At 40.8% G+C, this 25,551-nt stretch overlaps 1 protein-coding gene across 2 annotated transcripts in view; it reads left to right on the top strand.

The window, feature by feature from the left end:
* Window positions 1-8,999: 8,999 nt before the first annotated feature.
* SLC7A1 (solute carrier family 7 member 1) overlaps window positions 9,000-25,551 on the top strand; it is a 44,469-nt gene continuing 27,917 nt past the window's right edge. Inside the window, exon 1 of one of the 2 annotated variants that reach the window (XM_058185383.1) lies at window positions 9,000-10,384. The gene's annotated coding sequence lies outside the window, so the exon portion shown is untranslated. Of the gene's footprint in view, window positions 10,385-13,506; window positions 13,573-25,551 lie in introns of those variants that run through there. The other variant, XM_058185384.1, reaches the window with a different exon arrangement.

Here is a 25,551-nt window from a genome sequence, read left to right as displayed (position 1 = left end):
AAACAAACTGAAATTTAGCTGCACTGTGGGACAGCTATATCAGTTAGAAATAGGTATTTTGTACATCAAAGAGGCTGTATCTGCAGAAGTGAAGATAAACAACCTCTTAATATTTGTCACTGCTTCTTTTTAAAGCAGATGTTTAGGCAGTTGCTATTGTAGTTGTTCTGGGGCCCCCAAACATACCAGACACCAACCTCTTTATAATCTCTATCTGACGTAGGTATAAGCAGCAATAAAAACAATGCTCAAATTGTAGCCATTAAGTTTGCCATTACAATAGAAGAGAATATACACAGCTCAGGGTTGAACTGTGGCATCCTTTGAGCACCAAGGACATCAAGGGGCATCAAGGACTACAAAGTTTGAATTTAGTTTGAAGTTACTGTTGAATGAAGTGTGGAAGAAGTTGGGGAGAAAAAAAAAGATTCAAATTTTCCAAGAGGTGACAGCTACCAATCTCTTATTTTTCTTTATTTCTCAAAGAAAAATGACTGTAATAACCTGGTTCTAATTTTATTGGTTAGGGATTCTTTTTTGATATGATGTTAATGTTCTACTTTATTTTTGCTGCATAATTTTTATGTCTATCTGCCTACTGGCTGCCCAGAATTGTTGACAGTTGGGCATTGTACACGTTTAATTATAGTGGAGAAAATAAATCTAACAAAAAGAATGGAGATTGCACCCTTTCCTTTTCTCCTTCCATGTTTTTGACATGATCAACGGTAAAATTTTTCACCTCAAGCTCAAATTCCTATTAGACTGTCCTGCTCCCCATCAAGAAAGCCCCTCTAAATCTCAAAGACAAAGAATACACAAAGAATAGAAGCCTCCTCACCAGTAAACAGTAAAATCCAAGGGAAGCTCTTACAGGAGAATGGGAACCTAGAAAACCCCCAACATACCAACCTCAATCAGCCTGATGACTTCACCATTCCATCTCCTTTAATAAGAAACTTCCCCAACTTTGATATTCTCTAGAAAGGCCCATTTTGCCTAACAATAGGCATACCTGTTATTTACATACACCATCTTAGATATACCACCAATGACCCGCCCAGTTTCCCCTAAACTGGCCAGCTAATCAGATACCTAAGAATGTAGAACAGCCCCCAGCTTCTTGCCCTTCATATGATAAGTTGCTTTATATAGTTTAAAAGTGTCAGGTGTACAGTTTCTAATACCAATCACAAGGCATACGCACTTTTTCTTTTTGTGAAAAGAAGGATTCCTACTCCATGGGTAAGATAAGAGTGGTTAGAAATAAGGTTCTTCTCTGGATGCACTCAGCCCTTTGACTATGACTATGTTTCTTTGACTATGTATCTAGACCCGTTCCAGTCCGGTTTCCGACCCGGATACAGCACGGAGACAGCTTTGGGCGCATTGGTGGATGATCTCTGGAGGGCCAGGGACAGGGGTTATTCCTCTGCCCTGGTCCTATTAGACCTCTCAGCGGCTTTTGATACCATCGACCATGGTATCTTGCTGCGCCGGTTGGGGGGATTGGGAGTGGGAGGCACCGTGTATCGGTGGTTCTCCTCTTATCTCTCCGACCGGTCGCAGATGGTGTTGACAGGGGGGCAGAGGTCGACCGCGAGGTGCCTCACTTGTGGGGTGCCGCAGGGGTCGATCCTCTCGCCCCTTCTGTTCAACATTTATATGAAGCCATTGGGTGAGATCATCAGTGGCTTCGGGGTGAGATACCAGCAGTACGCTGATGACACCCAGCTGTACTTTTCCACCCCGGGCCACCCCAATGAAGTTGTTGAAGTGCTGTCCCGGTGTTTGGAAGCCGTACGGGTCTGGATGGGGAGAAACAGGCTCAAGCTTAATCCCTCCAAGACGGAGTGGCTGTGGATGCCGGCATCCCGATTCAGTCAGCTGCAGCCGCAGCTGACTGTTGGAGGCGAGTTATTGGCCCCAAAGGATAGGGTGCGCAACTTAGGTGTCCTCCTGGATGAACGGCTGTCGTTTGAAGATCATTTGATGGCCGTCTCCAAGAGGGCCTTCCACCAGGTGCGCCTGGTTCGGCAGTTGCGCCCCTTCCTTGATCGGGATGCCTTGTGCACAGTCACTCATGCGCTCGTTATCTCTCGCTTGGATTATTGTAATGCTGTCTACATGGGGCTCCCCTTGAGGTGCACTCGGAGGCTTCAGTTAGTCCAGAATGCAGCTGCGCGGGTGATAGAGCTCCTGCGCAGACTGCACTGGCTACCTGTGGCCTTTCGAGTGCACTTTAAGGTTTTGGTTATGACCTTTAAAGCGCTCCATGGCTTAGGGCCTGGGTACTTACGGGACCGCCTGCTGTTACCGCATGCTTCCCACCGACCCGTACGCTCTCACAGAGAGGGACTTCTCAGGGTGCCGTCCGCCAAGCAATGTCGGCTGGCGGCCCCCAGGGGAAGGTCCTTCTCTGTGGGGGCTCCCACACTCTGGAACGAGCTTCCCCCGGGTCTACGCCAAATACCCGACCTTCGGACCTTTCGCCGCGAACTGAAGACACATCTTTTCACTCGCGCAGGGCTGGCTTAAGTTTTATCGATTTTAAATTTCTTATTACTAATTTTAAATGGGGTTTTAGTTTTTTATATATTTTAAAGTTTTTAGGCTAATTATAATAAGTTTTTTAACTTGCATTTTAAATTGTATATTGTATTGTCTGTTTTTTACTTTTGCCTGTACACCGCCCTGAGTCCTTCGGGAGAAGGGCGGTATAAAAATCAAATAAATAAATAAAAATAAATAAATAAATACAAACACAAAATCATGAATCTACAATTAAATTCAACATACACACATCAAACTACATGTTTTGTAGTTTTTGCATCTAAAACTATAAAACATGTAATTAAAAAATTCAGTGGAATTGAAATATGCAAACCACAGAAAGATGGCATCTTTTAAAATTTCAGGAGAATAATTATATTCTGACAATAAAAATACTCTAATATGGGTACCACACAGAATTATCTGAAAAGAATCTTCCATGGGGATCTGGATATTACTGGGGATCTGGATATTAGTAAGCAAGCCATTTTTCCCTCGTTGCTACTGTCCACTTTTCTGATGTGGAAAATGCAGATGTAGATGACCAAAAGTATTTGTAGTAGCTCATTATCCAGGATTCTTTTGAAGGATAAATTATAATAAGTAAATTTATAAATGATAAATGATGAAATTGGTATATAGGTGAGACTGAAGGTCTGTGAAGTTCTCTTCTTTTTCAAAGCTCTTTTACCCAAGCTTAGGCTGAATAGCAAATTCATACAGAAACTGTTATGTTCGGGAAGTAACGAGGCTGGAGACCAGGGTAGTGACAACAGCTCTTTAATATATGGTGAACCCAGCAACCAGGCTGGGGAAAAACCTCTCCTTATATACAGTTCTACCGGCGGCTTTAACCAATCAGCAACGTGCTTGTTTCCCGCCAAAACCATTTAAAGATACATTACACTCCTTCCCCCCAGAAAACACTTTACCCATATTTACATTATATTTACATATTATTTTTCAACGTAATCACGCAAATAGACTGGGCGTCTCCTGACTCTTTCGGACCTGCGCAGTACATTCCCTGGGAGTGGGTCGAGCTGACCGGAGGGGCTGTTTGCTCCTCTCAGCTCTTTCTCTAGGCCATCCGCCCGTAGATTATTAGCAGAGTCGTACCTGCTGTTTTCTACTGGAACCTGTGGGCGCCGCTGGACCTCCGAATTTCAGCTAAGTCCTGCGAGTTCTCCGGGTTTGAGTCAGCTGTGGAATCAAACATTGTGTAGTCAGGGCCCGTTTATTGATTCAGATTGTTCAGCTATGCGTTTCAGATTTGGTCTATGTGGCGCCCATACTCGGCCGCCCTTAATTCTACTAAGTATGATTTGGGACCTGTTCTGTTTAGGATTTGTCCTGCTATCCAGGTTGGGCCTTCACCATAGTTGTGTGCCCACACTGTCGCCTATGTCCATTTCTCTTGTTTTTCCTATTTCCCCTTGTAACCCTCCGCGTATAGTTTGGATGTAGACGGTCTAGGGGCACCTGAGCTTTCGGCCCATTAACAATTCGGCTGGGCTTCTGCCGGTTGTGACACAGGGGGTTCTGTGTTGGACTGCCAGGAAAATATCTATTTTTGTTTGCCAGTCGCCTGGCTTAAGTCTGGACAATGCCTCTTTAGCGCTCCGGACGGGACGCCTGCAAGGCCATTCGACGAGGGTGGAAAGGCGCCGAGAGGGCATGTCGGATGCCCTCCTCTGCCAAGTATTCTTCAAATTGGGTTGCCGTGAATTGTGGACCGTTATCGGACACTAGCGTGTCGGGCAACCCATGGGTTACAAATAGGTGCCTTAGGACTGAGATCACGGCCTCGGCTGTCATGGATCTCATGAGAATGATTTCCAGCCATTTGGAATAGGCGTCTACTACGACCAGGAAGGTTTGGCCGTGGAAGGGGCCGGCAAAATCAATGTGTATTCTAGACCAGGGGCCCTGGGGTTTCTCCCATTCCCGAACCGGGGCCGTTGGGGTAGCGGTCTGGACTCCTGGCAGGCCTGGCATTTCCCTACCCTTTCAGCAATTTCTGAGTCCATTAAGGGCCACCACACATAGCTTCTCGCTAAACCCTTCATCCTAACGATCCCTGGGTGACCCTCGTGGAGGAGGTCCAACACCCTTTTCCTGAATTTTCTGGGATCACCACTCTATCCCCCATAGCAGGCACCCCTTGAGCCGACAGTTCCCCACGTTTTTACAAATTCCTTAAACGCTCGCCCGGTGCGCGGCCACCCTCTTGTACCCAACCGAGTACAGTTCTCAAAGTAATGTCGGTATGATGCCCGAGCCACCTCCTTAGATGTGACTGGGCCAGAGTCCAGAGAGTCAATTAACAGTATGGGCGTCCCGGAGTGGGGTCTTCGATCGCCCTGGTAGTGGGCATCTACTTAATGCGTCCGCATGCCCCAACTCTTTTCCCGGCCGATGCTGCAGTTTGTAGGAATAGGCGGCTAAGAAGATAGTCCATCGGGTCAATCGTGGCGACAGTGCCACAGGCGTTGGGCGGTCGCCAGCCAGTATCCCTAACAGTGGTCTATGGTCTGTCACAATTTCAAAGTCTCTACCGAAAACGATTCGTGAAACTTTTTACCCTGACACAATAGCTAGCGCTTCCTTATCCAACTGGCTATAGTTCCTCTCTGTCGAGGACATCGTTCTGGAGTAGAAGGCTATTGGGGCTTCTGTGCCATTTGGAAACCTGTGGCTGAGCACAGCCCCCACCCCGTAAGGGGAAGCATCGCAGACTAATACCAATGGCAATGAGCTATGATACTGAACCAGTAAGCTGTCGCCGAGAGTAGGTTTTTACTGCTTGAAAGTCCTAGATTCCGACTTTCCCAAGACCAAGCAGTATTCTTTCCCAGTAACTTATGTAGCGGCTCGCAACGGTTGCCTTATTTTTAAAAAGACCGTAAAAATTCACTAGACCCAGGAATGCCTGTAGCTCTGTTTTGTTTTTGGGCGCTGGAGCCTTTCTTATTGCCTTGACCTTGCTTTCAGTGGGTGAATTCCTCCTTGTCTATTCTGTAGCCCAAGAAATCTACGGATTCTACCCCTATCTGGCATTTGTTCACTTTAACCTTTAGACCGCTGACGGAAAATGCCCAGAACTTTTCTCAAACGCTCCCCCAATTCTTCTAAATTTTCGGCTGATACCAATACATCATCGAAATAGGGGACTACCCCCGGGAGTCCTTGCAGAAGTCGCTCCATTAAATTTTGGAATAGACCAGGTGCCACACTCACCCCAAACTGTAACCGGGTACACTTGAAAGCACCTCTGTGAGTCACAATCGTCTGGGCTTCGGCTGTGTTGGCGTCTACGGATAGTTGTTGATAGGCTTGAGCCAAATCTAACTTGGCAAAGACGTGTCCTTGCCCCAGCGAGTGCAGCAAATGTTGCACCACGGGGACCGGGTAAGCGCTTTTCTGCAAGGCTTTGTTTAACGTCGCCTTGTAGTCAGCGCAGATTCTAACTGACCCATCTGGTTTTACTGGGGTGACGATTGGCGTCTCCCACTTTGCGTGATCGACTGGCACCAGAATCCCCTGACTGATGAGCTTGTCTATCTCCTTGTCAATCTTAGGTTTAAGGGCAAAAGGGACTCTCCTTGCCTTTAACCTAATGGGGGCTACCTGGGGGTCTAAATTGAAGGAAATAGGGGTCCCCTTGTACTTGCCCAGGCAGTCCTTGAAGACATCTTCGAACTCGCTCATGAGTGTGTCTTTAGGTTAAAGTCACTTCTGTAGATGCCAGTCACTCCCATGCCCAATGCACGGAACCAGTCTAGTCCCAACAGACTTGGCAGGGTCCCTTCGACTATCGTGATGGGCAGGGTCTTCTTGTGTGGTCCGTATCGACGCGGACGGAGGTGGTCCTCAACAGGGATGCGATTCCTTGGTAGTCGTGCACTCGTGGCCGCTTGTGTTTGCAGTTTGCGTTTGGCGATTCTCGGCAACGCTTTTGCAAAAGTGTCCCAGGACATGATTGTGATCGCTGACCCGTGTCCACTTCTAGTCGGCACGGCACTCCTTCGATTTTGGTTTAGTGAAGATTTTCTTCTCGACGCGGGTTGCTGCACGGCCTATGATCACGGTCGCTCGATTTGAGTTCGCGCCTTTTGTTTTGACCAATCGCGGGTCGCCTTGCCGATCCGCGCCTGATTGGTTGGTTTGAATTTTCGGCGGAAGGTTGGGGTGCTCGACAGACTTGAGCCAGGTGCCCTTCTTCTCGCACCGCCGACATGTAGCGCCTTGAACTTGCATCGTTGACGCTGGTGTTGCCCTCCGCAACTTCCGCATTCATCCCGGTCTTCTTTTCCCCTTCTCTCGATGAGGCAAACTCCTTCCTCATCCTGGCCGTCTGACTCGGGCTGGATTTCTTCACTATGTACTGGGGTTGATTTTGTACTCGCCCGCTGGCGTGAGTGGCTTTGCAGGGTTTCCGCCGCTTGGGTGGACATATCATGAGCTCTGGCCGTCCAGAGCGTTTGCCAGCGTTAGATTGCTTTTTGATAGCAGCCGCCCGCAAACGCATGTCTCTGACCCCACGGATGAGTTGCTCTAACAGCTCCTCATCCAAGTCTCGTACCCACAGTCCTTGGAGGCTTTTCGCAGGGCGGCCATGTAATCGCTGATGGATTCGCCTTCTTGCTGTCTGCGCCCCCAAATTCAAAACGCCAGACGATTTGGACGGTGTTGGCGCGAAATGGTTCTTCAATAGATTTTGCAGAGTTTGCCACGGTACCGATTGTACCGGCGTTGGCTCTGCCAGGGCTTCCGCAATGTCGATGACCTCAGGACCGCAGTGGCTCAGGAAATATGCCCTTTTGCGGTTGTCTGGAACTCCTTGCAGTTCGTTTGCTTCTAGGAAGCTTTCGAAACGGGTCATGTACGTTCCCCATTTCTCCCTGGCTGGGTCAAACGGTGCGGGCGGAGTGTAGCTGGCCATCTCCGCGTTTCTGCCCTGAGTTTGCTGGGTTCGGTTCTCCGTGCGTTCAGCTCGTTCCTGGTGCTCTTAGCCTCGAGATCCCACCTTCGTCGCCAGTGTTATGTTCGGGAAGTAACGAGGCTGGAGACCAGGGTAGTGACAACAGCTCTTTAATATATGGTGAACCCAGCAACCAGGCTGGCGAAAAACCTCTCCTTATATACAGTTCTACCGGCGGCTTTAACCAATCAGCAATGTGCTTGTTTCCCGCCAAAACCATTTAAAGATACATTACAGAAACAGTTTTATAAGAACAAAATACCCTCCTTGAATCATAAAGAAAATGGGAATGGATCACCTGAGGTCTACAAACCTGCAATAGTTTTTTGTTTATTTACAATATTTATATAGCTGTTTGTCTCACCAAGAAATTGTTCCTCTCTGATCAGTTGTTAATAATTGGTGGCATAACTTTCTACCAATAAATAAGAAACAATCCAAAATGGGACACATGCCGTAAAATAGGTTTGATGTGGTTAAAAATAAATTCTGCCAGCAAAACCCAGAAAATTTTGATCTGTCCATATGTATGCCACAACCTTATCCATTTTGCACTATTTCACCATCTGTGTTTATTTTTCCAAAATAAGTGGAAGGTTGCCTTTGCTAAAATTTTCTGCTGAATATTCCTTAATATTTTAGCACAAAAATCTTCCAACATCCTGATACTTTAATTGATGTGTTTTTTTTAAAATCTTCCCCATCTCCCCCCCCCCACAAAAATACCCCTCCATTGGGGTTGTGTGGCTAATAAACTTGTCATTGTAATTGTAGAATGTCGATGATTCCAAATTAAATAATATTCCATGTAGATAGTGGTACATATGGTATTCTTATGGGATTATTCTGCACAGGCAGTTGTAATGCATGCCACCTACATTAACAAGAGTTGGTGCTAAAAGACCATACTTAGCTGTGAAAGCCTTCACTGCATTCAGGAAACACTGCTTACTGCTCAGTAAGTGATGCAATCCAGACAGAGGATTACCATGCATTTCCTTGCTAGCCTGGCTGCATTCAAGCAATATGAAGGTTTTTTTTAAAAAGCACTTAAAAGAAGCTAAGAAACTTTAATTTTCAAGGTCTGTAAATGAAATCTGAGTACATCATCCATACAATTTAACCATGTTTACATTCTGAGTGCACAGCAGTTCTAGTTTGAAACAGCTCTTTGGACTGAAGCTTTGTCTCTGTGTACACTAACTACCAGGAAAAACACAGCAGCAGTATACATAGAAAAACACAAAAACACGCAGCACCCAAAACATTTGTTAATCTTTCAAGTGCCACCTGAACCTTTGTTATGCCAGATCCAGACATTGATAGAAATGTTTTGTACTCTATAGAGCACCTCCCAAACGTTGAAATCCAACTTTTATATTAAAAAGAATTTTGTTTCTGTTTTAACATGTTTGTCCTGCTTCATCTGTGCATCTGGAAATATGTCCCATTGAATTTAAAAGGGATTACCCCCGAAAAGTGATTATTATATAGATTATGGTATGAACGTGTTTCCTTTATTAATTTGCCATTTTTCCCGGATGTTTAGTTTTATTATGACTGCATACTTGTGCCTTACCCTTTGTCTGGTTTCGCAAAAAAGGCCTCTAGAAAATGGGGGCTGACCCTATGCAATCTGCGGGGTTCGTTTCCGTGATCCCAGATAAGTAAGTCATTTAGTAAACCCTAATTCAGTTAGACATAGGTTAGTCTAACTAACACACTCATAGTTACAGAAGAGCCGTGCAAAAGATTTTTTTAAAAAATTAATAAATTAGGAGCGCCCTCCAGTTTGGGGACATTAAATGCAGCACATCGGAATACATTTTAAAGAATTTTTGCTTGCCCAAACGAATGGATAAAACATTGAAGGTGTGTGTGGGGGTGCTCCATAGAAGTGGAGATGCACGGAATCCTGCCTTTTCCTCGGCGGGGATCATGGGAGTTGAAGTCCAAAACAATGAAGAGAAGTCCGGGCTGGGAAAGCCACGCCGTTTTTCCACCCTTCCAGCAGCTGTTCTTTCTCACCACGGAGAAAGCCGGCCTTATCGGAAGCTCTCCACATTCGCTCGAGAACAAGAAAAAGGCGCTCGGCTTTTTGAAACGGCTTCCGCCGCGCCTAGGAGAGACAATTGCTAGCGCGTGCGAGGAAGGGAGCCCAAGGACAAGCTGGGCGGTCTCCCGGCCTTGCCCACAGCCACACCTTTCGGCGGGAAGGGTGGCGGCGCCCCACCCGGGGGTTTGTAGCCGCGTGGGCGCGCTCAGGGCCACCAATCGGCCGTTGGGGCGGGGGGGGGAGTTCCCCGGCACGCGCGCCTCCTTCAGTTTTTTCCACTATCGCTCGACGCTTTTGTCTTTTCCCTCGCGACGAAAGCAGCCGGAGGTGGAGAAAGAGGGAGGACGCGGGAACCGAGGGATTGTTACGAGCAACCGTTCCCCCTGCGCCTTTTTTTTTTTTATTATTATCTCTCCGCCCTCCTCAACAACCCCTAGGCTGCTTCTTTTGTGTGTGTGTGTGTGTGTGTGTTATTATAATTTCCCTCCCCTTCTTTCATTCACGACAGTCGAGAGTGAGAGAGGGAGGAGTCACTATAAGTAGCAGCGGCAGCGGTTGTAAAGTGTGCCCTCTGTGAGCTGCTTCTTCTTCTCTCTCTCTCTCTCTCTCTCTCTTTTTCCGTCTCTCCCGGCGCTGCCACCCTCGAGCTCGGCTTACGGCAGGTTCCTCGCTTCGCTTCCCAACTCCGGCTCCTCTTCAAGCGTCCCTTTTCTTTCCCCTCTCTTCTTCTCTAAACAAAAAGCAAAAAAAACCGGCCGCTGTAGTAGAAACAACCCCGACAGACGAGCTAGGTGAGTAGCTGATGGGAAGGTTCCCCCCCCCCCACTTCTTGCTCTGCCCTTCTTTTCTCCTCTACCATCTCCCGAGAGGGATCATGGCTTTCCAGCCTTGCTTGGGAAGATGACCTGAATGAGAGAGAGAGATCGCGGGTAGGGAGGGGAGGAGAGGGAAGGGGAGAAGCCAGCCAGACCACGCTAAAGAGAAAGCCGCGACCGCGGGGTGGAGTGGAGGGGTTGGGGGTGGCGGGGGGTCCCGCTCCGCTTTCTCCGTGAGCCGGGGTCGTAAGACGGATACTCTTCAAGCCGTGGCTCCGGACGATTTCCCCGAACGGTTTGGGACCGATCGACGTGTACTTCGGCGCCCAGCCACATGCCAGGCGTAGGAGTCCATTTTGCGAGGAGTAGCGTGTTGCATGATGCAATGTTTATAGCGATGGGCGATGTGGAGAGAAGGGCGGAAGCATGCGCCCTGCCTTAGGTAGATCGAGCACACGGGGCTGGATGGATCGTCTTTCCGTTTTTCTCTCCTGCCGTCCTTCCCGGGGCGCTTTCCAGGCGGATCCCTTCCAGGACGGAGATCCTAGGCGCTGGAACGGCGAAGCTAAACGGGTTTAAGGGATGACAGAAGTCCCTTCCTTAAATGGTCCTTTTTTTCGGATCGTGCAGTGTCCCGGGGGTAGGAAGGGAGGGCGAGATGGTTCCTTATAGTGACTCATCACTTAAAATCCAACAACTGGACCCTTTCACCCTTAATTTGACTCGGGTTGGTTTCGGGTTTGGGATAGGGATATTCCCCTCGATGCAGCTGTAACCTACGGGTGAAATAAAAATGTTCTGCGTTTATTTCTGATAAAGAAGCTGGTGTTTTCCTTACTACTCTATGGAAAGAATATAGGGAGATTGCTGAGTGTATCGTTAATGGTTGTTTTATGAATCGGGGTTTTCATTTTTCTGCCCCCTTCCTCTTGTGATCTATGAATGGGAGGCAAACAATTGCTCTAAAACAGTATATATTTCCTAGGCAAAGTACACACAAAGTTCCAAAACTGGTTACCATATCGTGTCTCTGGTGTCTTGCAGTGAAAAATTTTGACTTTGAAAGGAATGATGACTCCTTTGCTTAAGTTTTGCCCAGGAAGTTATATTGTTACTTCATATATCAAGAAATCCTCTTCTGCTATCCATCATAGGTGCTGTCAACATAAACAGCTGTAGTAACTACTGTATCATACGGTGGTATTATCCTGCCTCTTAATATGAGGGTGAACAGCCTATGCCCCCATCTTTTCTGTTCCCTGACCATACTGCTGAGTTGACTTCAATTTGTATTAACAGATTTTGTACAGTAATAAAACCATACGGATTTAAATAAAAAGAATAAATAAAAATACAGAACAAATGAATAAACAGAAAAAGTAAATAAACAAAAGAAGAAAGAAAAAAAATATATATAAAGAATCTGTTTCTGATCTTTACAGCAGTTACAAATAAGATTATCATCTATCCTCCCTCTTTTAAGGTTACATCATAATTCCCTTCCAATATTTTATCCTTTTGACTCATTAAATCTATAAGTCACCAGTTCATTTTTTTCCCATTTTCAACAAAAAGTCCATAAAGGATTTCCAGTCACTAATAAATGTACTTGTTCTCAATCAAGAAGTTAATTTTGCATTTTGGCAAATACTATCTTTATTAACTATTCCTTCATGGTGGATATTTCAGAATATTTCCATCTTTGTGCTTATACAGCCTATACAGTCTTGCTACAGCTGCCATATACAAAAAGCAATTATCCATGAAACTTTCATGCTACTGTGTTTTAATATGGTGGTTCCCTGCTATTTTGTGGCATGCAATAGATTGAAACCCTCAGGTAAGTTCTAAAGTAAGCTTCACCCGACTTTTTAAAAAAAATCCAGAAGGCCATTGTTACTGGACAGGAGATACCAAGACTGATGTTAGGTGTCTGCAACCACGAATTTCAACAGCGATCATTGTCCTGGTGACCCTCCACTGATTGGACATGAAAATTTGTTTGCACACTTGTGAAGCTGATCTTTCATGAACCACTTGTGAGTACTTAGGTTTCAAATGACTCAGATGGCTGTAGACTGTCCAGTCTTTCTAGATTTTGTTATGGCTGGATGGATGGCTAATAATTTATTTTTTTTGTAACGGGAAGAGGAAATTAAAATTCTCTGAAGGTTGGAGCTATTAAAGTTATAGGAGAAGAAAGATTTTGTTTTGCTCTTTCTTGTTCCTCGGGTGGGATGTGTGGTAGAAGATGAGAAGAGAGGGTATGCCAGAGGAGTCCCATGTTGAAACTACTGTGGCATCCTGATTCTTGTATCTTTGAAGATTGGCAGAGAGGATTAATTTCTAAGTAATGTTCTTCCTTGGGTGTAGATGACACAAAGAACTAGAAGTAATCTGAGTTATAGTGAGGGAACTGCCACTCAATGTCAGTTTATGGTTGCAGCAGTCTGTAAACTATGTAAAATCAGATCAAGTAGGTTACTCAACAGCAAACTGATTGTAAGCTTTTCTGGCTAGCCATGAATCATTTATTTTGCATAAATCAAAAACACTCTACACAATGCTAGTTCAAAGTAGTTTGGTTTTCTGTTTTGGCTCCTTAAGAAATCATCATCTGTCTGATTTGCACACAACAGCCTGCAATCTATTGTTAGGATTTTTAAATATATTTAAATGTGCGATAGGAAGATAGAAATATGCAGGTAACAACAGGTTATGCATACTACTATGTCTGAACCCTGCCAGTGAAATGAACTAACATTAAAGTTTTTTCATTTCTTGATTGACTTTATTTAATTCTGAAACTGAAGGGAAGCAAAAGATAAGTAAGGTTAAATAAATAAAGAGTGAAACTAACACATGTGTGAACTGGTACAAATGAATGCAGACTTTGATGCTTTTATTACTTCTGCAATTATGATCTAATTATAGTGTAATTATCTGAAAACAAGCTTTCAGCTTTGTTTATGCTTGCCTTTTGAAGTATTTTGTCTATTGTTAGGACTAATTCATGCTTTTTGTCATTTATGGAATTAATGTACAGTAGTATATTAGAGTTTTCACTGCAGTTTCATTGATCTCCAGGGTTCATATAGAACATAAACTGTGATGCAAAATTGCTGCAACTGTCACCTACTGAGTTATATTGATCTTACCTAAAGGTGAGCTTCCTGTTACTATTGAGAAATATGTGCACTCTACAGAGGAATAATCAGACTTCCATTTATTTGGTGTTAGTATGGATCTGCTCCCAGGTAGAAGGTATCAGAGAACAAAAGTAAAATAAAACAGAAAATTGAGTGATGCTTTGGCAGTATGCACACACAAGCAGATAGCTATATTAGAATTTTTGGAATAATTTGTTAGGAGAAACAGCATTGCTGCTTCCTAAGCTTTGATGCCCTAGGCCAGGGCCTATTCATCCTTTGTCTAAAGTTGTTTCTGAACAGCTGTTATGACATACAGTGATACTTCCGATATTCCAGCATAAAAATTTCCCCTTCTGTTTGGATAGAATGAACTGTGACAAGATAAACTGAAATTTTACTTTTCATTTTCTTTGTAATTAGCTTCTTAGCATTTTTTGGAAGTGACTTTTTGAATACATAATTAGCTACCCACAATGGTTCTTGCTGTATAAAACTTCGTGAATGCATCGTATTGCAATTTGCTATCCTATTCTACTTATCTATTTTTTATTGTGCCTTAATTCGTTTGAGAACTGCTTTCTTTCTTTCTTTATGGAAATCACTTGTATGCCTTCTTAATAAGTACAAAATTAAAATAGAAAAGATATATCTTCTTATCACTTGCTACAACTTGTAACATTAATGCTCGTCTATCTAGTGAACTTGTTTTACAGCATATGGAACTGAAGTTACAAATTTGTATTCTTATGCTCATGTGTGGAAATGATCCCAGCCGTGTGATTTCCTGACGATATAACGGCAATGACTTCGTGCCCTTTATTAGCTTTAGCACAGATATCAGTTGTGACATTCTTTGGTTTAGATTATTACATTATAATACATATAGTCCAAAATAGGCTATTTAGATTACCAACTGAACTGAGTAGTTTCTACTATAACAGGTCTATACTTCATCAACCGTAGTAGCTTCCAGTCCATTTCCACACCCATTTTAAGTGCTAGTTTTAACCTGTAATGGTATGCAAAGTACAGCATATTAAAAGAGGGTGCCAAACTGGTGTTTGGCCTGTGTTTGTGAACGGCTTTAAGATTCACCCATATCTTTTATATATTCCAATTTGAAGATACTGTTTCACATTAACTGATGTTGTGATGAGTTGTCAGGTAGGTATTTATAGTTATCAACTGTTCCATTGAAATAAAGTTTAATTTAATCGACAAACATCAGTCTCACTGGAAGAAAATCATAATTCCTTTTTATTAAATTCTGCGGGTTTTTTTTGATTGTAGACCAGATTTGGAAGTTTATCAGCTTGTCCTGGGCATTCCCACAAAATGACTAGCAAGAATAATGTGCTCAAGCATAAAATATTAAAGCAGATCTTACACCTTCTTCTTGTTTCCTTAACTGAAGCTGTCTTACCAGTTCGGTTTTTTATTAGACAGATGGGCGTACTTTCAAACAAAGCTGTAGGCCTCAGCCATTGGCCTTAAGAAAATGATTTCCCAATAGGAATCTAAAGAACTCCCAATGGCATCTAAAACATGCTTTTTTTTCCCATTAAAAAAATAAATCTAGAAAAAGTACCAGGTCAGGCATGAAGCCTGGTGACCATCAAAGATGGTGCCATATCAGAACCATACTACTTAGTGAATAGAACACCTAAAGTTTGTGCGGGGTTAACCAAGCAAAATAGTTTAGACATTTTAGCCTAGTCTAATTTGACCCCAATCAAGCTTCTACTCTGGATACTCCTGGAATACTCCAGGACAATAAACTTTGCTTTGAACTTTCAGTGTTTGTAGCTGCAGAGAGAAACAGTAGTCGGCAGTCTTCTCTAATCTCATGTCTTCCGGATATGTTTGGAGCTTCCAAAACTCCTCAGAATTCTGTATGTATTTCAGGAAGCAATAATAGTGGAGATAGTGACATGTTGATTCTTTAAAATCTATAGAAAGATGTTAACTTAAGTTTTATACACATATTAATTAGTTTCTCAAAGCATCAGAGGAAAATAATTCAAGTATGATGGTTTTGACTTGTACTTAGAATAGACATCAAGACTAAGGATATGGAAGATGTTTGGGCCCATGAATTGTGGCAATTCTGATAGTATTCCATTTCAGGGGAGGTACATGTCACTCCGTGCCTTTTCAACATCGACAAGTGATGTGCCAACATCAACAGTTGTGTTCAGGCTGTACAGTTTTCAGGATAAATGAGTAAGCTACCCTAGGCTGTTTTTGTTCAGTTGTTCCAAAGAACAGTTTTATCTCAGGAAGAGTGGAGTAAAAGAAATAATGACTAATGGGTAAATTCTGAGAATATAATAATGACAAGTAATTGAGCCTTGCAGAGTTTATATACAGGTCACAGTTTAGTGTGGAGACAAGAAGATTGAGGGAAGATATGGTATCAGTGCTCAGATGCATAAAAAGATGATCAGGAACTAATACCATCAAGTCTAGGACCAGAAAAAAGTACAAATTGCTGCTACCTGAATCTTGTTGGATGTAAGGAAAAACTACATTGTCATAAGATCTGTACAGCTGTTGAACTATATATAGATTGCTCATTACAATTGTTTTCCATCTCTGAAGGCTTTTATGAAAATGTTAGGTGACTACATCTCAAGGAGAGTTGAATTGATTTCCCTTTTCATTATAGATGGTTGTACTATAATTATTAAATTTGTTCTTCGATTCTACACTTCATTATAGTTTTCATTGGCACGCAAAAGGTTTCAGATTTAATCCTAGTCATTTTCTGGAATGATTAAAATCACAGAGAGCCACTATCAATTGGGACAAACTCTCTTGAGCTGAATGAATGACTACACAGCTTCCTATGTTCTCGTAAGCCAGCCTCCTCTAACTTGAATGCCTGCCTGATATTTGGACATTAATTCCAAAAGTTCTCTAGCCAGCAAAGTTTTTGGTTAATTCTGAGAGTTGGTCTGCATATTTGGACACCACAATCGGGAAGCTGTCATCAATAATAAAAACCCTTAACCCTTTAGGTTTATACTGTATACCTTTTCCCTTTTTTCATTCAAATTTCAGCAGTAGCTTTGCTTGTCACTGTGTAATCAATAAGTTAACTAACCATAGCTTTAAAATAGAACTTTTCTTATCTGTGGTCTGATACAGTCCATTGATTTAAAGCTATTATTGTTCAGCTAAGTGCAGCTAGCATAGCTTATTAAAGTTATAAAAATAGGAATTTTTCTTAGAATAAACAAATAGTTTTTTTTGGTATATTGGTATATAGTTTTTCGAGAGTGTATATGTTTATGCTGGCACATTGTGTATAAATTTGTAATGTATGTTTGTGGCTTTATAACCTTCAGTTCTAGCTTGCTACTAATCTCAATATCTCAGAAGAGAATTTGGGTGTGTTGGCAATGCTTCCTTTCTGAACCTCGCAAAGATACAGCATGTCTGTAATTGTAGCATGATCCCATATGGTGTGAGAAAGACAGAAACTCTGAAGAATTTCAGGATTGGGGTTTTTTCCCCCTGAAAAATACATTAATATATAATCTTCAAGGCTGACAAGAATCTCTCACAGTTACTATTTTTGGATGTTTGCTGCATTAAAAAAAAAGCTTGTCAAATACTAGAACAGTTTTTGCCAACATTTAAGTACCTCAGCCATTTAGCATAAAGAAAGCTGAACAAAATATCCGTTGTAAAACAAAACAAAACTAAAAATGAAATCATCCTCAGAAGATGTACTCCTTTTGCTTGTTATAAAAGCTATTGATGTGAGATCTGTGAATATATATTTTTGTACGTTACACCAGATGATGATTTGCAAACTTTCTAATCTTTTTAACATAAGTTATTGCATACGTTTGCAAAACTGATAATATGTCAAGTGCAAATGACTTGCACTATCTGGTTAATATTACTAGGGCCCCCTGTCCCCAAGAAAGGTTTTTACAATTCTTCATTCACAGACTGTGCCTTCAGATTTCAGATTTTGAAAGGAGATTTTTAAGTATCTCAGTCCTTGTGCTATTGGATCTTATTCAATATATTTTCTACTGGCCTTTTAAAATGAGATTGGGGCAAATTATTAATAATATATACATTCAAGTGTTTCGACTTGAATGATTGAATTATCTTCTTGCAGATATGTTTCCAATTGTTAGCAGTCAGGTTATTTATTTCTTTGTTGTCATTTAAACTTCAAAATATATATTTAAGTTCTTAATTGTAACCCTGGCTTTATTGTGTTTGGACCTCTTTACATCTTACACTTGTTTTTTTAGTTTATTTTATTGCTCGTTGTTTTATTGTATTTTAAGCTATGCTACATTGTTCTAACTTGTGGTTAAATTTTATCAGTTTATTTTAAGAATACATATGATATCTGAGTCATTGAAGGCAAATGTAGAAGAAAAGATGGGGTGGTGATTTGTGTCTATTAATGAGTCCCAGGCAGTTGCTGTGTCTGTGTTAGAGCACCTCTTCCAATCAAACCCAAAGCATTGCAACGCTGTAGAAGACATGTTTAGTTTTAATGCTGGTTCTGTACTGACTAGTTGAATGTCTTCCCTCTCTTCTTCTAATTTGAGATTATATTGGCAGCTGATTCTTAATTCCAGGGTAATTTAGAATTGCATAGTAGAATATGATGATGAGATGCTTTCATTAGAAAAACAGCAATATGTGGAATGAATAAACAGACTTCCTACTCTTATAATCACAATTTCCAATTTTAGTGATTGGAGTTTCTAGACTAATTCTGTGCATAGTGTGCCTTAAGTCTTAGTAAACATGCAAAGGGGTGCAGAGTAATGTTTGATTTTGCTAAGGGATGTCTTTGCAGCATATGTATCTGGGATGTTTAAGTGTGAACATGTAGTCCTTGGCTTGTGACCTCAATTCAGCCCAAAATTTCTGTTGCTAAGACAGTTGTTAAGTGAGTTTTGCTCCATTTTACAACCTTTCTTGCCAGAGTTGTTAAGTGAGTCACTGCCAGAGTTGTCAAGTCAGTAACATGGTTAAAAACTTTATCTGGCTTCCCCTTTGACTCTGTTGCCCAAAAGTTACAAAAGGTGCTCACCTGACCCTGGGACACTGCAACCATCATAAATATGAGCCAGTTGCCAAGGGTCCAGATTTTGATCACATGATTGTGAAGATGCTGCAATCATCCTAAGCGTGAAAAACGGGCATAAGTCACTTTTTTCAGGGCCGTTGTAACTTCAAAAAGTCACTAATTAGTTGTAAATCGAGGACTATCTGTATGTGCATGTAAAGAACCCTCTTTCAAATGACAGTCTTTTAAAATACAAAGAAAACAATATGGACTTTGCTATGGAGAATTTGGTGCTAGAATTCCAAAGACTGGATCAGCGTATCTCTATAGTTATTTGACTGTCGGTATGCTATGGGCATTCATTACTAGCTGGAGTCTAATTCTTTCTTATGTCATTGGTGGGTATTTGTCTGTATCATTGGTCCATTGGACAAAAAACCTTGTACAAGTAGTCCTCAATTTAAGTGAAACCACTTCATCCTGAAGTGACTCACGCACTCGTGACGTCTCGCCTGGATTACTGCAATGCTCTCTACATGGGGCTCCCCTTGAAGGGCATCCGGAGGCTGCAGTTAGTCCAGAATGCGGCTGCGCGGGTGATAGAGGGTGCCCCTCGTGGCTCCCGCATAACACCCATCCTGCGCAGACTGCACTGGCTACCTGTGGCCTTCCGGGTGCGCTTCAAGGTTTTGGTGACCACCTTTAAAGCGCTCCATGGCATAGGGCCGGGTTATCTACGGGACCGCCTACTGCTACCGAATACCTCTCACCGACCCGTGCGCTCTCATAGAGAGGGACTCCTCAGGGTGCCGTCAGCGAGGCAATGTCGTCTGGCGGCGCCCAGGGGGAGGGCCTTCTCTGTGGGGGCTCCCACCTCTGGAATGAACTGCCCCAGGACTTCGTCAGCTTCCAGACCTTGGACCTTCCATGAGCTTAAAACATACTTATTTAATTGCGCAGGACTGAGCTAGATTTTAATTTATGGGTTTTAACTTGGGTTTTATTTTTTATATTTTTAATTATTAGGCTTTGAATAAGTTTTTTAATTGTTTTTAGATTGTATTTATTTGCTTTTAAATGCCTGTAAACCGCCCTGAGTCCTTTGGGAGATAGGGCGGTATATAAATATAAACAATAAATAAATAAATAAATAAATAAATCTGATCATTAAGTGCAGCATCATGTAGCTTTGCCCAATTTTATGACCTTTTTTCCTTGCAGTCATTAAGTGACTTACACAGTTGATAAGCAAATTCTGCTTCCCCCATTGACTTTGCTTGTCGGTAATTGGCTGGGAAGGTTGCAGATAAGTGATCACATGACTCTGGGTCACTGCAACCATCAGAAATATATGTCAGGATCCTAATCGCGATCATGTGATTAAGGGAACTGCGACAGTTGTGTGAAGAATGGTCATAAGACACTTTTTCAACAGTGTCGCTATTTCATATGGTTGTTAAATGAATGATTATAAGTTGAGAACTACTTGTACTCTGAAGCATTACAAGGCTTAAGAAAGATTACAATGAACAAATTGATGAACAAGGATGACACTGTAATATACTTACTTTAGAGTATTTACCCAACAATATAACTTGAAACCCAGGAAGTTAAATCCATCCACTACTAGCCGTATCTTTTCATGCCTGGGCAATTGGTAATTAAGAGATTTCAGCCAGTGGAAAAGCATCTTGCCAAATGTCTGACAACTTCTCTGTTCACTCTGCTCCATTCCTTCTGATCTGGGTACAAACCTAATTGAGACAGCCATTTGTTCTCCTAAATATATATTATTAGAACACGTGTCCATACAGTTCTGAGTCACTGTTAATAATAAATTTATTATAATAATATAATAATAATAATAATATAATCTAATTAATTTTAGATTATTCAAATAATATGGATGTCTAATAAGCCATGTAGGTAAATTAAATTGGATTGTCTTGAGGATTTGCTTAAGATTCTTCAGGCCATAAGGATTTTGTAAACTTTAGCTAGAGGGTACAAGAAATAAGTGAAGAGATATCATTGATTTGAATATGAAAAACTTACCAGCTGCAATAATTTTCCTGGGGATGTCTATTTTTGCAGGGTAGTTATTAAGGACTTTCATAGGACTTTTGAACATAGATGCCATCAGGTTTCACATTCTCTACTTCCTTAGAACTCAGTCCAGTGGGACCCCCAAGCTCAGAGAATCCTCTGATTAATGTGTCTAATTAATTATTGAGAAAAATCCATTACAGTCTAAAAAGGAAAATTGAGGCACCTGGATTCTTTTCAAGCTATGGATCCACACCTCCAAATCTCAGCCATACTCTCTAAAGAATCAGAAATGACATTTTGAGCTTGATAGTCCCAGGTTGCTTCATTTTGGAGCTACTGGGAAGGCTGGGCTTACATCAGCAGTTACGTATATTTTCTGAGAACATCTGTGCAGATGATAGATGGAATAGAATCAGTTCCCCACTGTTCTGCTCCCGTTTTCTTTCTTTAGAGCTGGTCAGAGAGCTGGAATTTCCCTGCTTATCTGCTGCAGATTTAAGTACTAGGGCTGTTCTTTCGTTTTTTTCTCCCTGAGAGTGAAAGAGGAATGGGGTCCGAGATGCTATTTTTTCTATTTTGTTTTGACCAGCCAAAAATAGTTGCCTTATACTGAGTAATTTCCTTTAACTGAGAGAATTGAAGGATTTTACTCTGCAGCTAATATTTCTAACCCACTTTCAAAGTTATGTTTTAGTAATTTATGTTGCATAGGAACTGCAATAGGAGGTCCTCACAACCAGAAAAGGGAATAGAAAAATAGTTCAACAATGCAATGTTAAGCGAGGCATCATGTGATCAAGCCCAATTCCACAATCCTTTTTTTGTTGAACGAATCATCTGCTGTCATTAAGGGAGACATCATATGTCTTCAACTCCTGACTTCTGCCAGCTTTCCCATTGACTTTGCTCCTTGAAAGCCACTGGGAAAGTTGCAAATGGCACGGGTCTGCAGGTGCTACAACTGTGGTAAATGCAAGCCAAACACTCTGATTGCAATCAGATGACTCTTGGACACTCTGGCAGTCATAAGTATGAAGACCAGTCATAAATCACTTTTTTCAGTACCTTTGTAATTTAACGGTTGCTAAATAAATATTTGTTAAGGAAGGACTATCTGTATTTACATATAATTCACGCTATAACTTTCTCTCCTGCATTTGTTGTTTTTGCATTGTTGAACTTACAATATGAAGCTTCTGGTGGACTTTTAGAAGTGTCTTTTACAAAGAAAGTTTATGAAAATTGTTAGGTATAGGAGACTCCATCCTAACAATTGTTAGGTATAGGTATTGTTCTCTAGCATGTTAGTATATTCAGAAACGTATATACTTACTATACCAATATTGTAGAGGAAGCTCTTCTGCTAAAAAGAAATCTAAAAAGTTCCATTTCAATCTTTCTACTACTTCAGAGTTTGTAAATCCAACTCCACAAATTATACCTTATTACCCTGCATTCCACACAGAAAGTGAAACCACCTCTGCTTTAGAAACAACCACCTTATTCAGCCTCCCAATTTTGGCTTATTTACTTTATGTATGCTGCTTTGGACATTGAATGTGATAGGGGATGTTATTAAAAGTACACTTTGTTCATAAGGTGTTAGCTGAAAGACCAGGGACTGTGGAAGGATCACACATAAGTTATTAATTCAGTTTACTGTCAGAGCTTGTTTGGGGTTTCTACCATAATCTTTCTGCTTCTTTTAAGTCAGTGAGAGTTTTAATGGTTTTAGACTATTATTCCTTTATACTCATTCTCTGCTTCAGAATATATATGAAAAAATATATTTTAAAGTGTAGAATTATGTAAGTTAAAAGACAATAGTCCATCGGATATTAAAAGTTGCAAACTTAGCAGAGATGGCAAAAATCTCAGCATTCCTGAAAGACTGCTCACAAGAAAGATACATATTGGAATGGAGAAGATGGATTGACTATATTCAAAATAGATGCCAGACTAAGAAATACCAATAGCTTTTGAATGAACAGTTTACAAGAATTATGTTTATGTTTTTTCTTTGTAAAAGGAGAGTTAAGGTTCTAGGGGAGGATGGGAGTTCACAGATAGTTAGCATAATCTAGTTTATGATTGTTTGATTTAATACCCTGTATTTTGTTCCGGGAAATCGGGGGAGAGGGGGTTTGGGAGAGGGAGGGAGGGGAAAAGAGGGGAGGTTGGAGAGGGGGGAGGGGGAAGGAGAGGTAAACCTTTGTAAAACTTTTTCAATTAAAAAAAAAGACAATAGTCCATTAATATAAGGAACAGGATACTAAAAATTGAAAGACCTAACTGGAATAACTCATCTAAAATAGATTGAAATGAATAAAGAATTAAGAACGTTCACCCCAAAGTAAACTTACCTTCTAGCCTATATTCCCATCTCTAGGAAATGAAATTTATGAAATGGTATAGAATTGTGTCTGATCAGTGTTGGTAGCCAAATTTATCTTCTGGAAAGCATGAACTCCTGTTCTTTATGAATTCCTACTCATAATTGCTATTGTTGGCACATAGATTCTGTGCTTGATTCTTTTGGTCAGCATGCTGGGTAGGATACTTCATTCATCTGAAGTATCTCCTACAGTGTTTGAATAATAGAGCAGCATAGGCAGTTGAGAGGGTTAGTTTTTGAATTGTAGCATTAATAGCAGTTCCACTTCAGTTGAATTAACTAACTGAAAGAAGAGATATATAATTCTACACTAATGGGAACTTTCAATAAACATTTTATTTGTTTCCTTGTATACAAATTAATTTTGCTTTTTATTTTTGTTTGGTTTTGGGCTAAAACTAGTGATCCTTTCAAAGATCAGCTTTTAAAATCTGTGGGAAAAATTTCCAAAAATGTTTCCCAAAAACATTGAAAAAATGTTTTTATTTATTTAAAGGGTATAGATGATAATGTACAACCTTTCAATCTTTTCAAAGTTATATTCTGTTTTATCTAAATTTGTAAATATTACAGTATGCATACAACTTTTACAGAATGTAAATGTGCTTGTTAATGTACATGTATTATTTAACATTTTGTGAAAAAAAATTCTTTCTTGCCCCTTGTTTTATTTTTTTTAATTAAAGTTATGATAAAGTGCAAGTTGCTTTTCATTTTTCTTAGACATGAAGCATACTGTTGAACTTTTGTTAAAATGGGTGGAACCAGAGGTGTGTTTAACAACTACAAAAGAAATACCTCTCTTGCATTTATTAAGTAACTGCAGATTAAAGGTAAATCTGTATATAGGTGATGTTGCCATAGTAAATGTGTTTGATCAACAAGCTTGAATTCTTATATTGTTGCTTGCAGTAGTTGTATTGAAATACACGGTACTAAATTGTTTCTGATAGTATTGCAGAAGGAAGCCACTATGTTTAAGCAATGATGCAATATGAGTGGTTTGTTGCACCTTCTGCAGTAATAAAAGAGCTTTGGAAGAAAATACGTTATCTCAAAACTGAAAGCTTGTTAAAACTAAAAAAGCTTGTTGCAAGATAGGTGAAGGGAGAAACCTGGTTAGAGAAAGGAAAACAAAAGTTGCCATAGGTTTCTTGATAGTGTTATGTTCTAGAAAGGCTTAGATGTACTTCAGAAGAAAATAAGAACAGTGGAAGAATGATGTCTGTCTGTGGTCTACAGAGAATTAATATTCAGGTGACTTTAACCAAACAACATATGGAAGAGAGACCTAATTCCTGTTACAACATTCATGCATCTTGCAGATAATAAACAGTTGAAACCATCTATGTAAAAACAGCAATAACAGCAAGGAAGATTAAAAAATAACCTTAAACTATAAAATGTATCACTTTCATTATGCTTTATTTGTAAATGTTACTGATACAAGTCTATTCAAATTTGCCTGCAATAATTTCCTTGCTAGAGAATAGTTCTGGCTATCCCCTAATCATTTTGATTGTTCTTTTCTAGTTTCTGTAATAATACATATACAAATCATTCCATGCGCATTTACATTACAATTTTACTTTTGTCAATTTTTGCTTCTATTTTCTTTCAAATAATTCCCAGCATAGAATTTATAACCACTGCACACTAGACTGACATTTTCACTGATATGCTTTGATTAGGTCTCTCAAGATTGCTTTCCTGACCAGTGATTCCAACTCTGCTAAAGAATACATGAGCTTGCACTTCAAACCAAAGCTTACCCTGGATTGCCTTTGCTATTTTAAGGCCCATTCACCCCTTTCATTTTGGATCTCTCCACAGTTCCTTTTTTGATCTGATCAACTGGAGCAATTTGAAATGATCAGCAAACTTGCCACCTCATTGCTAATCTCTTATTCCGAGGGTGTTTATAAATGAGCTTAAAAGACTGATCCATGAGATCCATCTCTCCTTTGTGAAAACTATTCCTAATCTCTGCTTCCTGTTTTTTGATGATCACAAATCCATGAGATGACTTTGGCCTCTTATGACATTGCTTCTATATTTTCCCTGACAACTTGAATAAGGAGCTTTGTTGGAGACATTCAGCTATTAGCACATATCAAATCATTCTTGTTTTTATGTACATTCATGTACATACATTCTGTACAGTTTTCTATTTTTCTTCCCTCCATTTTACTCAGATTGGATGTGAAACCAACTGGCTTATAATTTCCTGAATCTACCCCCTCTCTTTTTAAAATTTAGAATTATATGCTGATTACATAATAAGATACTTGGCTAAGGCCCATACTTTTAATAATTATTTTCTGCCTCCAAAGCTATAAGAGCCATGGTGAATGATAACCATGATTCATTGAGTGGAACAGTTGTTTTACTCAGGTTTATCCCCACCTATTCTGAATAAAATTAATGCTGCTGCTCAGTTCTAATGGTATCCTTTTCAGTAGATCTAGTACTTCCAAAGATGTATGGGGGAAAACCA

The sequence above is a fragment of the Ahaetulla prasina genome, chromosome 5 (assembly GCF_028640845.1).
Source record: "Ahaetulla prasina isolate Xishuangbanna chromosome 5, ASM2864084v1, whole genome shotgun sequence".
NCBI lineage: Eukaryota > Metazoa > Chordata > Lepidosauria > Squamata > Colubridae > Ahaetulla > Ahaetulla prasina.
This window is presented reverse-complemented; position numbering and strand designations above follow the sequence as displayed.